The sequence below is a fragment of the Triticum dicoccoides genome, chromosome 3B (assembly GCF_002162155.2).
Source record: "Triticum dicoccoides isolate Atlit2015 ecotype Zavitan chromosome 3B, WEW_v2.0, whole genome shotgun sequence".
NCBI lineage: Eukaryota > Viridiplantae > Streptophyta > Magnoliopsida > Poales > Poaceae > Triticum > Triticum dicoccoides.
Window position 1 is genome coordinate 755,508,895 of NC_041385.1, and position 12,704 is coordinate 755,521,598.

A 12,704-nucleotide genomic window follows, 5' to 3' on the forward strand; every position below is an offset into this window, starting at 1 on the left:
GAAACGCTTAAAAATCGGTCAAAAACGTCCTGGATTGGGTTGGCGATGTGGGACTGAAGCATCGGCCTTACCCTGAACTGAAGCCGCCGGCGTGTCCACCCGCTCCGCCCCGCGTACCTGACGCCGGCGTGGGGAATGAGGAAGACTCGCCGGGGCGCGACCCCGATGCTCCTCCTCTCACCGCCGGCTGTCGTCGCCTCCCTCGCCACTGACCTCGAACTAATCCTACACGTGGGGAATGAGGAAGACTCGTCGTTATATACAGTTGCGGGTGGATGGATGTGGCCCTGTCGATGACGGCCCAGGTTTACGGCTAAAACTGACCACTCAATCGCGGCCGGAGAGAGCGTTGAGTGGGGAGGGGGCGAGAAGTTCGGGCAGGTGGCGCGAGCGGCGGGGCGGCGTCGTGGGTGGTGGCTGGTGGGGCGGTTGGGCAACGACGCGCACCTCCACGACGACGCCGTTCCTCGACTCCCGCGTCGTGGGTGGTTGGGCAGATGGACAAAGACCGGCGCTCCTCGACTCCCGCGTCGACGCGCTCGATTCTGACGGGATGTCGTACATGGGACGCGCGGTTGATCAAGAACGCGCCGGAGGTGAAGAAGCTCGTTGCCCTGTCCCGAGCCGGCGGCACATGAGCCAGCCTCGCCCAGCTCCTCCTCTCATGCCTCGCCGGCGACCGGCTCCTTCTCCACCGAGGCTCTCCCGTGCCTCTTCCTGACCAACCTGCTCCTCCGCGGCTGCTCCAATCAAGCTGGTCCGCCTTGACAGCGCCCGCCACCTGTTCGACCGGATGCCACGGTGGAACCTCGTCTCCTGGGGCTCCGACATCACCATGTATGCGCAGCACGGCCGTGAGGGAGATGCCTCCGAAGGCCAAGGGCAGAATGAGTTCCTACTCTCCACTGCCCTGAGGGCCTGCACACATTCGAGGGCGGTCTGTTTTGGCGAGCAGGTGCAGATGGCCTCTACGCGAATGCCTACTTAAGTCAATCTGGTACACTACTAATTCTGGGAAGATGGGTAGTAATCCTGAACTATTTCATTGAGACTGTTAGTGTTACTTGCGGCATTTTGCCAACGACCATCTGACTGGTAAGTGGTAACTAAAGACCACGGTTGAGAAGGGATGAAATCAGATCAAACGAAAAAGAAACGGGCATGAGACATCATATTGGCCTTGGTAATGCTTGTCTATGTCGAATACCGTAGGCTACTCTGCCATAATTACTTGTCATTCCTTCTGTTACTGGTTTGGTGATTTGCAATTCTGAACACTTAAAGATTAACCAATCTTACATAAAAAAATAAGCTTGACAAATCTGTAAACCAAGTCAACTGTACACAATAAAATTATTGTACCTCCTCAATCAGGATTGTATTTAGTGTTGCTTATTTGATGTGATTCAATATTTGGGTTTCTTGATTGATAATTGTCTAACTATGGTTCGTGTATTATTAGGTTCTGATCTGCAAACTTGCCTAGTTCATTTGCAGCATCTATGCTTTTGTATCGATCATCTTGTTTTTTAAATTCCTCTTTCTTTTCTTCCATATATATGGACAAAATTTGTACTTCTTATGTTTAGTTGGTTAACAGGAAGAAATAAAAAAGATTTATCGCGCAGTTACTCAATTTTGGATGGAATAACCCATTTCATCTGCTCTTTGGAGCTGATCTCTCTCCTATAGATCCCGACCAGTTCTTGCTATAACTACATATGCATATATAATTTTAGTTAATACAAGCCATCTTATCATACCTTATTACATTTTGCTAGGGCATTGACTTGAAGATGACCACTTTCCTTGTTAGACTTTGTGTCTTTTGTTCTAGTTGTGCTAAAATGGCTTCAACTTTGCTGTCGAGCAATCAGTAATTGTCAATGTGGTATATCTATTCATTTCCTGCCTTCAAAAGCCGTTTAAGTAAGATCAAGATAATATGTACAAAAGAGGTTGGATTATGTATCCCGTGGCTACCAACTTCCTGTAGCCTTTTCAAAATTCTCTGTACATTTTGAATTTTGAACCCATGAATTGAACTTGGAAAAAAAAAAGCAAATCTCAGTTTTAACTGAAACAATACCGTATTGTTCACTGAGTTATGCTTGATTTGTTGGAATGTCTTCAATTTTTCGGCATTGTTTGATTTTTTTTTGCACTTTTTAGAACTTTGTGCATTTCAATGGCATAATGACGGTGTTTTCTAGGTATCGGCGGCATGTACCACAAGGTGTCAGGCTGGATTTTTGCCATCGGTCACAGATGCATCGGCAACCACATCCGATCCCGAGTTCCCGATTTTTGCTTTGGTCGGCTTAACACGAGGTAAGTTCGTCTAAGGGACCTTTACTTCCGAGGTCTGGAACCAATGAGTTATTTATGAAATGTTTGTTTCATGTGATAGAGATATTGGATGCACGTTTTTTTTTACCTTAGCCACCTCATGAACAATTGGCCACCTCGTGGGTCTGCAATGTACAGTATGAACCCTGGGTTCATCATCGTGACCGAGTAATCTGGTGTACTTCGCATTTTTTCATTGAAAATTAGAGATGAGATGTCGAAGTTTCGTCGATTTTCCTACCATGGATGCTAGGATGAACTAACCGTGATGAACAGTTGGCCACCTCGTGGGTCTGCAATGTACAGTCTGAACCGTGGGTTCGTCATCATGACCAAGCAATCTGGTGTACTTTGCATTTTTTTTCATTGAGAATGAACAATCTGTCTGGACAGATTTCTTTCCATAACTAAAATCAATTCTCCATTGGCCCATGGAATACACAATACCGACCTTATACCTGCTGTTGGTGCTAGATGGTACTATGGTTTTGAAAACTGGGAGTCTCCTTGTGGTGACCAGAAGAAACTACCCATACATCTATTCAACCTCTTTCCAAGGAGCTGCAAACATATGGCACACTCCAAGATTCTCATTTTAGATCCGTTTAGACAGAACATTGTTACCCATTGTTATTACACAGGAACAATATAGTAGAATTGGCTGGTGTCATCGTGCTATATGTTTACAGATATACATGAATAGAATTGACAATCAGTATGGTAAAACATTCACTCCTAGCTTATATGTGCATAACTTTGTTTAGTCGTTGTTAGCCTCACCATCTTCACCTACATGCTGCTCTGAGGCATCGAGTTGTGATAGGGCGAAAGCACTGGAGTCATAGCATGAGCCCTTGGTGGTAGCACGCTGCCACTTGTGGCAACTCAGCCATGACATTAGGTAAGGGACCTTCGTGTACCATCTTTCATAGATGTTTAGATAGTCTCTAATGTTCCTTTCAATCTCAGTCACGTCATTGCTGAGGTTCACCATGGTTTCCTTGGTTGCACAGTGGCCCTCGCTAGGGTGCCTGATACTGTTCCATAGTTCCCGTGGGCCCTCACCGCACATGGGATGTTGCATCTCCACCATGACCAATAATCCCTTCATGAGCCAGATGCGCATGCGCTCCGCCGCCACCTCATGATGGATGCCTAGCTTGTCGGGTGAGCAGTCGGAGAGTGGTCGCAGAATGAAGACATCCTTGTCAGCCAGCCGCTTGCTCGCATCGAAGCTTCTGTACTGGCCGCCGATGGTCAGAAGCTTCTTGGTGCTCTCCCCGACTCTTAGGTAGACTATGAAGTTCTTCTGCTCCCCCGCGTACATGTTATCGATGTCTATCACTCCGGTTTGTTTGTCTGATCCCACAAGGTTCTTGTAGCCACCAGACTCGATGGAAGATATTGTAATGCCCTCATGAGCTGCGAGGGTGATCTGTATGAACCTTGCAGCGACAGACGTGATGCCAGTTGTGAATAACTTGAAGGCTTCATGGATGCAGTTGTCATCTTCATCAAGGAAGGAGTAGGTGCCACAGGTCTTGTCGGCGATATACTTCATGACCTCCGGATCGTGGTGTTTCTGCACACCAATTGTGTGCACGGGGAATTCAGAAGAGATCTCTGTCTTGAGGGCTGCCATGCCATCACCATTGGAGACGAACAGGATGCAACCTACACGGTCGTATGCCTCTTCCGCTCCACGCCCTATCAGGATCTATGTCAATTTAATCAGCACAAAAAGTTATACTAAGTAAATTCCAAAAATATAGGATTTGAAAATAATTTTTTGCCTTAATACAAATTCGATGGCATGTTTCAATAGGAAAGCATGATGATATGTGTACCTCAACTCCCTCTCGCAGAGCGGCAATTGTATTGTTGCCATGGCTCCCATCAAGCTCATTGATCATGACCTTGGCAATTTCCTTGCCTTTGTTGGACGTGAAGGTTAACTTCATAGTGTGGGGCACACTTCCCTTGAACCACACAATAGAGAACCGGTCGTTTGGGCCGAGCTTGTCGATGACTGTCATTAGGGCTTGCTTGATGGTTTTCAGCTTCCAATGACTCACCCTGCCCATGTTGATGTCAACAACCACAACAATGTCCACGCCAGCACGTGGCATCTCCTCTGTGTGGCGCCATGGCGCTGCTGTGATACGCACTAGGACTGGAAATTTGTTGCACGTCTTGCCACACAAAATCGCTTTACTCGTGAACGTGTGTAGCTTCACCTGAATTAATATATGTTGTCTGATTCATTGATCGGTCGTACCAAATCCAAATTAAGGATGTTCTGTAATACAAGCTTACCATGTCTCCTTGCGTCCATGATTGCGACTCACCGACCATGACAAGGCCTGCAAGAGACAACTTTTATTTTATTTCAACAGTAAATACAAATAGTCGTGCCTTGGCTCGCATGTATGCATTGGTTCCTGGATGACCACTACTATCTCACGAGGTTTATCTTTTAAATTAGATTTTGGAGTTTGATCCTATCTGCTTGTTTGAATTGTTGTTGTTTTTTTAAAAAAATATAGGATATTTATCCATAGGTTCTTTATATAATAAAGACCCTCTGTATTGAAAGAATGAACTAAAATTTTATATTCTGATTTTGGATTTCTAGCTAGATGCTAGGCTCTTTCCGAAAGTAATCATGTCTATCACAACTATGGTACATATTCCACTAGCCTGGTAGAGTTTAGGCAGTATACTCCTATAAAGGTTCAACATGTCATGACATCTATTTGTTTCTTAATTACTTTATGCTTTAAGGAGGCCCTGATGAGCTTCACCGCCTGTGTGCAACACGTTTAAGGTGAACAGTTTATCAATTGCTTTCACATCGATCAAATTGTTTACGGAGTTGACTGAGACCATGGAACAGTGTTACATGCTACACAAATAGAGATTGCTACAGAATTTCCAATAGCAAACTTCTCGTCCTAGTTGGTTCAGAATAGTCTTATCTCTTGTAGGGTTATGCTTATCTCAAATGGTTCTTACTAATTTTTGCATCACAATTGTTTCTGTTTTCTTTCACAAAAACAGTTTATTATGACCTTTTCACAAAATTGGATAGAATACGCAACTCATCCTAGACAGTTTATTATGAGTCGGCTTGGTTTGGCTGCTATGTGGGTTACCGGGTGCTCCCTGTGCCACACTAATTAATTCTTTTGGAGCACTGCTGGTGATACCATGTACTCGTGGTTGCACCTCTCAAACTTTGTCAAGTTTTAGAGAAGTGAGTTGCAGAAGGTGCATCTACTATACATACATGGTTTTAAATCTTGATCCGTTAAGAATATCGATAATGAGAGAGAAAAGAGCTTGTCTGTATACAGTAATGAGCTAATGATTGTGAATTCACAATTACCCTGTCAATGGTAGCTTCTGTGTCATTTAGTCGATGGATAATATCTATTATATCAGGCCTTTTGTGCCTATCGTACTCCATGCAGCTCAGTGCTATCTCAGTACATATATTCACTTGATGGCAGTGTGCTTTTAATTGCTTGTGAGAAGAACACGTTGAACGCAACCTGCGTCTCCAGTTTGTTTGTACCTGTGTATGAAAGTGGAAAGCCATAATAGTGAGATACACATGTGTAAAGCATATCACGATTTGTTACAAATAACTATTGGTATTTTTTTAATCTTTTTCCCTATAAAGTGAAGATATGGTGTTTCTTACTTGGTCAAGAAACTCTTGGTGAGACATTTCAGCGCTTCTGGTGTGGCCGCTTGGCCCTGCAATTACCTTTGTCATTGCAACACCCAAGCTGAATATGTCAAACTTGTTCGAGATTGCATTTTCATGTATGTATTCTGGCGGCATGTACCCACTGTTGTTGAACATTTATAATTATTAGAGATACGATGAATATGAAAATATATCTAATTAGTAAGCATGCCTTGGCTAACTACGAAATGGATTCATTAGCAACATGAATTAACTTACATTGTTCCTGAAACACTTTCTGCGACCATCGTTTTATGTTCACGGAAGAGCCTAGACAAACCAAAATCCGCAAGTTTTGGGAACATGTTCTCATCTAGAAGTATGTTGTCCGGTTTTAGGTCCAAATGGTAAATTGGTTTTTTGAATCCTTCATGAAGGTATTGTAAGCCCTCACATGTCCCCTTGATAATTTTTTATCGTGTCTGCCAATCGAGGCCATCAGATTCCTCTGTAATGTGGAACAAAGATTACAAATTAAGTGAAAATACATGTCGACGATGTTTTTCTTCATATGCCTGTTGTAGCGTGCTGAGAATGTAGAACGTCATACCAGAGAGATGCTTCTGCAGGCTCCCTTTTTGCATATACTCGAAGCATAGCGCTTTGGTTATCTCTTCAGCAAAAATGGTTTCTTCCGTGCATATGATAGGTTTATGTTGTGTCTCATAGCAATAGCCAACTAACTGTACAATGTTCTGATGTTCGAGCCTCATTAGGTTATCAAACTCACGTCGGAATTGCCCATCGTCAATGTCTAGCCTGTTATGAAGCAACTTCACTGCAATCTCTTTGCCATCGCCAAGTGCACCCTATCCAAGGTGCAGAAAATTGAAGTTATTCATTAGGGCTTTTGAGATGCAGAAAATTTGAAGTGTTCAGTTTAGTTTTGTTGATTGTGTCATTTTAGTGCAAAGAAGAATTTTTTGGGGAAGTTAAACTTTCAAATTTGTAAGTAAGAAGGTATGTAATTTGAAGTAATACACTGTTTTTATAGTAATACACTATTTCAAATTTGTAAATAAGCAGGTATGTAATTTAAAGTAATACACTTTTTTTAGAAAGGTCTAGCTTTACAAAGTAAGAAGAGCAGTATTATGATGTTTGTACAGCTAAGTCTTTGTCAGTTAGAAACCAGTTGTCCTGAATGGGTCTCTTACCCTGTAAACCTTTCCATACGCTCCTTCACCAATTGCTCGCTCCTTGCAGAAATTATCTGTGATTTCTTGTAATTCTCGCATCGATAGATGTGTTGTCTTTTGTAGTTTGCAGCTTGTGGTAATGTCTCTGCTGGTACATATTAATACCCTTAGCTATGGATAAGGACATTAAAGAACATAGAGTTGACCAGTTTTTCTTGAACATATTAATGTTGGTTATGGGGGGTGTCTAGACATGGCATATATGTATACATACTACAATGGAAGTATATACATTCAAGCAGCGAGACAGGCAGTGAAAGTATAAGCATAGAAGGATGAAACAATAGCAGATTTATTAAATGGTGAGACTTTGGTAGACATTTGTCCCATCTCATAACAAATCATTTCAACATTTGTTCCATTGCAACCATTTAATGGATTAGTCTTTCTGCATCTTGAGCTGTGGAATGAGTTTTGAGTTGAATTTCTTTACGATGGTAGATACATGCCACCGTGCCCATGTAATCAATATATCTTTTACAAATTTGTGACATTTTATTACACGAACTGATGACTGAATACACGGGGTGACTCAGTGAGATTGCTGCACTAACATCCAGAGAGCAACATGCTACAAACTAAAACCCTTACGCACATGAGCATGTTGCTACCACAGAATCTCATACTAGGTATTTATCGATGTCAGGGTACTAACCTGGAGCCTGAGCATGAGCTGGAGCTGGAGCTGGAGCCAGAGCCGGATCCGGAGCTGGAGCTGGAGCTGGAGGTGGAGGTCTTCAGGGTTTGTTTGTTTGGGCTCCCAGCAGCCGTTACTCCATGTAAGTCGCCTGGAGACGCCATGCCTGTTGATGGTACTGCTTGTCCTTCACAGGAAGGAGGGGTGGAGGGAGGGATAGGTAATGAAGAAGCTCACCCACCTGAATTACTAATACACTATGAACTGCAGTAGAAATGCGGATTGCCCATACGCGTTAACTAATCAATCAGTCAATCTGATTAACTACTCGTAGCAAACGCGCTCGCGGGGGAGCAATATTCTCTTGACTTAGCAGGGGCAAAGTCAGTGGTCGTAGCTTATACTCCCTCCGTTCGGAATTAATTGTCTCGAAAATTGATGTATCTAGAACTAAAATACATCTAGATACATCCATTTCTACGACAAGTAATTCCGAACGGAGGAAGTATATTGGAGTGACTTGGAATGGATAGTAGCAGTCAGATTTAGAATGCATCGTTCCGAGGTTTAAAGCTATAGTCTCAGTACTAATAGTGACAATAAAATAAGTACGTACTCCCTCCGTCCGAAAATAGTTGTCATCAAAATGGATAAAAAAATATGTATCTAGAACTAAAATACGTCTAGATACATTCCTTTTTATCCATTTTGATGACAAGTATTTCCGGACGGAGGTAGTATTACTTTGCTGCGTGGTTTACGACATGACCAGCCTGGTCCTGGGAGTTGCTTCTTTCTTTGTCCAAGGTCTACTCTGCTTGGCTTTAGTCTGAAACAAAAAGTCATTGCTCTGACTTGCCTCCAGCATGCATACACACAGCTGCTTCGTCTGTATACGACAATTATTAGGGGAACCAGACTTGACTCAATCCGCAGGAGTACATACATGCGAGCATCGTGCTTTAGAGTTTAGATCCGGCACATGCATGGAGTATTTTGGTAGACTTGACCCTGCCAGCGTTGCGATTGGTCGTGTGGCTTGAGTTAGTTATCTACGAGTAGATAGACATGTGCACCTCCTTGCCAGCATCGTTGGTGCAAGTTATCCCTAAGTCAAAATTACCCCATGGCAAAGGCGCCACATATTTTTTGTTTGTTGCGGGATGGAATTTTACTCTCCATATCTTCTTCTGATTACCTCAGCTCATCGACCCTTTCCTTGCCATCAATTTGTAGCTAGCTAAGCTTCTTCAGGAAATTCCTCCCCGTCTTGATTAGCTCAACTCACTAGTAGAAAAGAGGGCTTTGGTCCACCCCGGGTTAGCCCATTAGTCCCGGTTCAGTCTAGAACCGGGACTAATGGGGGCATTAGTCCCGGTTCGTGCGTTCAGGGGCCACGTGGGCCATTTGTCCCGGTTCGTCTGGACCTTTTAGTCCCGGTTGGTGCCACGAACTGGGACTAAAGGATGCGATGCCCATTAGTCCTGGTTCGTGGCACCAACCGAGACTAAAGGGTTAGACCTTTAGTCCCGGTTCGTTCCACCAACCGGTACTAATGGAGTTTGAGGCATTAGTACCGGTTCATGGCACGAACTGGTACTAAAGATCCCATTTTCAAATTCTACCCCCCCGATCGCCTTTTCAGTTTTAAAAAAAATAAAAGAAAATGATGAAAATGTCAAAAAAATAAAAGAAAATAAGTTTCCCATGTGTTATGTGGTCTAGTTGTTGGAAAAATTTGCAAATATGAATTTCGACTTCATTTGCAAAATCTCTCGAGAATTTGTAAAAATGGGCATAACTTTTGCATACTAACTCGGATGAAAAAGTTTTTTATATGAAAAATCATCTACTCGAAAAGTTACATCCAAATTTAACCGGGGGAACCCCGTTAAACATTTTAAAAATCCTCAAAAACCTAACAGAAAAAAGTTACGGGCCTTTTTAGATCTAGAGTGGAAAAAATCGAAAAAATTTCAAACTGTGGTCAAACAATGGTCAAACTAATTATTCTACAAAATTAGTGTTACTAAATAATTATTTCAGTTATTTTGAATTTTGGTCAAATCTGGTCAAACTGTGGTCAAACAATGGTCAAACTAATTATTCAAGAAATATTAGTGTTACTAAATAATTATTGTTTTTTAAAACAATAGTTTCAAACTCAAACAGTGAAATGTGTCATTTCATGCTCAAGCAAAATTTCTGAAGGTTAATAGGATTGGCATCTTACTATTGTCAGGAAAACAACAAGTGCAGACTTGGAAACGAGGGAGAATAGAACCCGGAAGTTAAGCGTGCTCAGGCCGGGGAGTGGGAAGATGAGTGACCGTTTGGGAAGTTAGATGATTTGGAATGATGAAGGGTGATTAGAGATTAGAGGATAAATTGAGCAGTGATGAGGGGTGGTGATTAGAGATTAGAGGTTAAAATAATTCAGAAATTTAAAAACAAAAAAAATTCAAAAAAAAATCGTAAGGCCTTACCAACCGGGACAAAAGCCCCTTTATCTACTAGTAACTACTACTGTTTCAGTTACTGGTAGTCGTGTTGCATAGCATCGTGCTAGTTTATATGATCAGTAGCTCTAGTACTTAGCTTAGTTGTGTCCTTCATCACTACTACTTGACTGAAACTACAGCCTAGTGTTTGTCCAGGACTTTATCGATCGATTAGGGCCAGCGATAATCACATCGTTCTAAACAACGAGAGAAGAGACGTGTTGCTCAATTGGTCTGTTAGATCAAGGAATCAAACGAATTGATCTTTACGTAGACAAGCAGACATCAAAATAAATTAATCTTCAGCAGCGTGCATCGAATGGTGACTCGGGGGGCGACGTTGGGCTCGGTGGTTGGACGGCGGTCCACAAGGGTGGCCGCTCGCCAGGCTACCTCTCCTCCGGGCCGGGGGTGGAGGTGAACCTGGGGACTCGCTTTAGGGTGCTACGGAGGATGAGCTCAGCTCTTCCTGTCCGGCAGGGTAGCTAGGTAAGCCTGGCGGAGGATGAGATCACCGACAGCACCAAAGAGTAGGGCACGGCTTCCGCCTTGGTCAACCAGGGCAAGGGCCATCAAGGAGTTAATTGCAGGGAAGTACCACACTTGGGGCAGTTGTAACGGATCGGTATCACTATTCAGATTTTTTACAAATCAGTACCACGTTTGAGGCTGATCATTGCAATACGGGCTAAGCCGCGTATAACTCTGTATGGACGCTGTATCTGACAACCCGGCCCCACCAATCAGTTCACAAGCTGCCGAACCGGTGCGTTGCTCGGGTGGCTAGGACGGACCCGGCTCGGTCGGTCTTGGCTCGGTCTAACCCTAGCAGTTCTCTCCTCTCCCTCTCCCTCTCCCTCTCCTCGCGATGGCTAGTCCGGGCGGCGGCGGCGGCGGCGGTCGCGGTGGCCGGAGCAGCGGTGGCGTTGTGGGCTGGTACGGAGACCTCCCCGGACTCGGGAGCAATGCGCACAGAGGAATCGAAATCGACGACGAGGAGTCCAGTTCGTCTGCTTACTACAGCGACGACGAGGAGGGCATGGAGGCGCCGCTGTCCATGGAGCAGAGGATGCGACTGGCTGAGATCTGGGTGGCCAACCCTACCACGTGCCATCACTGGAGCCATGGATTGGGTGGCCTACTGTAAGTGCTCTGTCCTCTCCCTCTCTACTCTCTCATTTGTGCCATGATTCGGGCTAGGGTTAGGTTTACTGAAATGTTGCTGTCCATTGTAGTTTGGATGATGCTATTTGGGATGTTAGGATTCACTTTGATGCTCAGCATAATTTGGATAGGAAGATATGCAACTCAGATGTCACATATTTGAATTTGTATGCACTGATGCGAATACAAGGATTTAACTTCAGTGATGAATTGTACCACATGGGGAATACAGGCATAGGAGTGCAGAGAGAGCATGCCCTAGATTTGATAGACACAAACATCAAGTTGCAGCAAATTAAGAAGCAGAATGAGGACAGTTTAGTTCTGAACTTGTTAGTCAGAGCCATAACATTTGTCAGTACTACATCTCATGTTAGTGAGAAAAAAATTAGCCACAGTTTATATGAAGAACCTGTTGTGTATGATCTGAGAGATCCTCATGTGCTTGCTGTTAATGATCATGGTGTTGTTTATGAGAGTCAAAGCAGCAACAGTAGTGCACTAGTACAACCTGCTAGTATGTGCACACAAGAGAGCAGAAATGTCAGCAAGAGGAAGCCAAATCTGTGATGGAAGAAGAGGAAGAGGAGGGATATAAGAGTAATGATGACTCTCAAGGGGCATATGATAGTGACAACAACCCTTTCTGCATGAAGAAGTACATGATTGCTGAAGACACAGAGACAATAGAGGGAAAGAGGCTAGCAGATGCAGAACTAGAAGAGGATGCAGATTCAGATGAAGAAACAGATGAAGATTCAGATAAGGAACATCTACACTATGAGGGTGACACTGAGGTTGAGTAGTTGTTTGATATTGAGGAGGATGAGGAGGAAGATTCTGAGAAGGAGAAGGAACCACCCATGAAAGCAACTGGTAAAAAGAGGCAAAAGGTGCCAGTTAGGAGAGGGCCCACCACTACAAAAAAAATACACTTCCGTGATGATACGTGTTTGTCACAATTGGTCGTGTTTTCTGTCATGCATGTACATCCATGACGATTTTATGACAGAATCAAGATAGTCATACCTGTGCTGTCGTAGAAGTGTTCCATGACATCACCAAAATTATCATCACGGAAGTGTCGACTTCCATGACGA

The 12,704-nt window shown here is 43.7% G+C and overlaps 1 pseudogene; it reads right to left on the minus strand.

Annotated features, from left to right (window-relative positions):
- Positions 1-3,109: 3,109 nt before the first annotated feature.
- Positions 3,110-8,103, minus strand: LOC119282050 (annotated as a pseudogene).
- Between the last annotated feature and the right edge of the window lie 4,601 nt (positions 8,104-12,704).